Source organism: Meriones unguiculatus, chromosome 7 (genome assembly GCF_030254825.1).
Source record: "Meriones unguiculatus strain TT.TT164.6M chromosome 7, Bangor_MerUng_6.1, whole genome shotgun sequence".
Classification (NCBI taxonomy): Eukaryota; Metazoa; Chordata; class Mammalia; order Rodentia; family Muridae; genus Meriones; species Meriones unguiculatus.
The window spans coordinates 71968233-71972877 of NC_083355.1; the positions used below are offsets into that span (position 1 = coordinate 71968233).

At 39.6% G+C, this 4645-nt stretch overlaps 1 pseudogene; it reads left to right on the forward strand.

Moving 5' to 3' along the window:
* Window positions 1-4048: 4048 nt before the first annotated feature.
* Window positions 4049-4169, forward strand: LOC132655666 (small nucleolar RNA SNORA17; annotated as a pseudogene).
* Window positions 4170-4645: the final 476 nt, after the last annotated feature.

A 4645-nucleotide genomic window follows, 5' to 3' on the forward strand; every position in this document is an offset into this window, starting at 1 on the left:
TTTTCTCTTTCTCTTTAAAAAAGACTTACCAGGACACAGAGGAAGACAATGCAGCCACTCAAGATGAGACCTAACAGACTAAGATCAGAAGGAAGAAAAAGAAACCCTCCCTTACCAGTGGACTTGGGGAGGGGCATGCATGGAGAAGGGGGAGGAAAGGAGGAGTTGGGAGGGGAGGAGGGAGGGAACTAGAGGGGGATACAAAGTAAATAAAGTGTAATTAAAAATAAAATTAAATTAAAATTTAAAAAAAGGCAAAGCTGGCAAAAGCTGTTTCTACAGCATGTAAAAAAAAAATCAAAACAAGCGAAAGACCAGTAAGACAAAAAAAAAAAAAAAAAAATGCCAAGACATAGAAAAATGAAACAAAAATACCACTGAGTTCATTTTATGTTGACCAACTACTACTGGGCATAGGGCCTACACTGAAATGCTGTTGCTATACTTAATGCCAATGTGCAGACAGCAAGAGACTTTAGAGCACTCAGTCTAAATGAGAAGTCTTCATCGAACGGCTCGCCTCAAGGCTCAGGGATCTATGCAGAAGAGTCTGTGTAAACATTTTAAGAGCCAGAGTGATGACTCCAAGGAAATAGTGTCTTCCAGACACAACAAGACTGAGGCACATGTGAACTCACAGAGACTGAAACAATATTCACAGGTTCAAGCCAGACAGGGCTCTAACACTGACAAGCGGAAGTCAACGGCCCTTCCATCACTAAGAAACTTTCTGCAATTGATACCTGCTGGCAAAAGGGAAATCAGTTTTCTCCAGTGAGCTTTTCCTAAGCTGCTGAAATGTTGTCATAAAAGGTTCTATCCTTCGTAAGCTCCAGAGAGCATTAAAATAAACTTCAGATCAAAACAGGTAAATAAATATGCTTACCATTTGATCAGGATGGGACTTGCAATGAGTAGGGTGAGTGTAATGCAGAATGGAAAAAAACTCATTTAAACATACCAATATGAATCTCACTCAACAAACTCACATACATGTAAATTTAAAATTCTTCCACTTTACTCTAAATCAACATAATTTTGCTTCAAGGAAAAAAAGCTCAATTCAAGCACTGTTAGTACATACACACTCATAGGATCCATTAGTATACACACACACACACACACACACACACACACACACACACAGGTTAAAACCAGGATTCCAAGATTCTGCCCAACAATTCATCCATAGCTAGAGTCCTCAAGTCTCTGCGTCTCTGCTCAACAGGTACTTCAAAGTTAATAGCCTCCATAGTATCCTGAGTACAAATGATACACAGGGTCTACAAGGTCTTTGCCTTACTCAGTCTCCTCTGAGGTCTGACCACCTCAGACGGGAAGCAGCCATGAGCAGAGCATCCCGGGTGTAGTGCTTCTCCTTCAGTCTCAGCTTCTACAGCACCCTTTCCTCGTATGCGGCCATCTTTCTTTAACAAATTCACTTGAGCAAACTAACCCGAGAGCCAAAGATCTCTTTCTAAAATATTCTTATTCTCAACCTTCACTCATGACTTGCTTTCTCTCTGTCATAAGACTTTTCTCAAGCCGTATTTCTGGAGTGAGAGGGTGTTGTACCAACATGCACTCATTGACGGCAGTGGAACACGCTGTGAAATTTCAATGCATACATTCAGTGCACCCTGGCCCAATCATGATGGCTAGCATTTCCTTCTAATCACTCTTTACACTACTAGCCTTCAAGCTCCTCTCTTTTAGCTCTTTACAACAATATATAGGTTACAGTGAGCTGTTAATTCTACTGCTCTGAGACGCACAGGATTTATTCTTTCAGTGTTAGGACCCATTGTCCACTCTCCCTTTACCCCTCTTCTTCTCAGATTCTAATAATCATATTCAACTTTTTCAGTTTTAATATATGAGACCAGTCATTCAGTATTTGTCTCTCTGGGTCTGGACAATTCTACAGTGCATGTCTTTTTGTTCTGTACATTTTTCTGTAAATAACAGAATATTGTTCTTTTATAGCTGGATAGTATTCCATTTTATATAATAGGCCACATTTTCTTGACTTGTTCATACAGCAATAGCTACCTAGATAAATCTTTCTGTTTTAAATTATATACATTTCTCTTTATACATCTCTCAATTAATTTATATAAAATATAACTTAGTTTTCAGAATAATGTCTAACACATGACTGATATACTACTAAGCATTACTGAATAAATGTTGAATAAATAACAGAGCCACCACTAACTGACTTTCATGTCTTTATAAGCAAGAAAGTTTTGTTTTGTTTGTTTGTTTTGTTTTGTTTTGTTTTGTTTTGTTTTGAGCAGGAAGTTTTAACCAGTAAACTCACCCAGGAGAAATGTAAAATGTTTATTTCAAACCCAGCTAGTGCACTAAAGAACAAAAGAAAAGCAAGAAATTGTGTTTCCTTGTTTCAAGAAGTCTGAATGTACATGATTAGATTAAGCAATTACTACTTTAAGATCTCCATGAGGCACCTACACTGTCCCAAAGCTGATCTTCCCCAGACTTAATGGCATATAACGCCTCTGCTTGCAATACTTGTCAAACCTGGGAGAAGGAACAAGTAGGAAAGGGTAGAGGGACTGCTGATCTCACTTTTGTGTTCTATCTCTGTCGTATTATAATCATTAAAACACATGATGAGGTTCTGAGGAATTGTATGAATACTAGAGAAAAGGGAGAAATTATTGGAATTAAATAAAACATTGGAACTGGCTAAATGGGACAGTAATTGCTGAGAGGAAGCAATGTTAAAAATATGTCCTCACCTGTTTACTTTTATCTAGACTGTAAAGGTAAAAAAAAAAAATCTAAATGTGTTTTGCAAAACTGTCAGGCATCTCCTCCTTTTATCACTGCGTGATGGCACTTACAATGAATTCCTCAGACTTGTTGACTCAGGTTATTACATTCTAATACAGATTAGCTAAATTGTTGCAACACAGATGTACACTCAGAGAGAATGAATTTTAAAACCCAGTCTTATATTACATTTCTTGATAAGTTCTATCGAGGTTTGAAATCCATCCTGGAAGAACCCAGCAGACTGTTCTGCCCATTAGTGTTATATGTGACAGAACCGAGAGGTTCCCCGATCATTCCTAACTAAAACTGAACTGCCTGAGAATGCAATAACTGTCAGCCTCTGAAGAGCTTATCTGGTGTCTCACACTTTAATTGGATTGTTTCCTTTCCAATTTCATGAAGACTGTGAATGTTCATAGTGTTGTTCTTTTGTTCTCTTTCCTGGGAACTTTGTTCCGTTTAATTTTTTTTATTTTGTTTTATTTTTTTTTTGTCATAATGGCCTGTAATGACCCTGTTTTCCCTTCTAAACCAAAATTCAAATGAACTGCAACTATGGAAACACTTGACATCTTTCAATCTATAATCTCATTACAGAAAGGGAGCTACTAAAGGAGACGAGTGAATTGTTTACAAAGCCCATAATGGGGTCAAAGTGATAAAGCGGTAGAATAAATTCATTCTATCAATGAATGGCTCTTAAGTTAAGTTAAGCACTCGAAGCTAGCTCGGTTACCAAAAATTTCAAAGATGGACTGACAGAAAGCATAATTTTGTCAGACTGGTGGTTCGAATGAGAAATGTCCCCATGGTCTTGGGCATCCGAATACTTTTTCCCCACTTGGCAGCACTGTTTACAGAGGTGGTTTAGCTTTGCTGCAGGAAGTGTGTTACCAGGAGCCGTGTCTGAGATTAGAAAGTCTCGCTTCCAGTTTGCTCCCTGCTTCTCAATTTCAATAAGCATGTTAGCTCCCAGCTTCCTGTTCTCACTACCAAAACTGCTGCCTGCTGCACGCTGCCATGCTGGTCTGGCCCTTGGAACTCTAACCTTTGGAATTATAAGCCAAACCAAACTCTTCTTTCTTTAAGTTGCTTTGGTCCTAGTGAGATTTTTGTTGTTGTTGTTTTGTCTCGTTTACTTGTTTGCTTTTTATTTTTTCAGCTCTTGTTATTTTATCACATCAAATTCTCAGAAACACCACTAACTGTTATAACAGTTAGTTATTTTGGTTACTAATAGCTTCTGCCTGCCCTTAGAGGCATCACAGGTGTGGCTGCTGTGTCACATGTGCCTCAGCAGGTGGCAGAGGGGAGACAGACTCAGTATTCTGAACTATGAACATCTGAATGATTAGTAGGTAGCCTAACACTCTCTGAACAGATGTAGCCCATGGCAGCTCAGTATCCAAGTGGATTCCCTAGTAAGGGGAACAGGGACTGTCTCTGACATGAACTCAATGGCTGGCTCTTTGAACACCCCACCACCACCACTAAGGGAGGAGCAGCTTTGCTAGGCCAAAGAGGAGGACATTGCAGCCAGTCCTGATGAGACCTGATAAGCTAGAATCAGATGGAAGGGGAGAAGGTCCTCCCCTATCAGTGGACTTAGAGAAGGACAGGGAGGAGATGAGGGAGGGAGGGTGGGATTGGGAGGGAATGAGGAAGGAGGCTACAGCTGGGATACAAAGTAAATAAACTGTAACTAATGTAAAAAAATGAAAAGTTAATAAAAAAAAAAAAAGCAAGGCTGAGATGACCCCCAGTCTGGTGCCCCACAGGCCTGGGGGTGGGGTTGGGTAGGGGAAGACCATACCCAAGATGACCCCTGCCCAGTGACTTAATG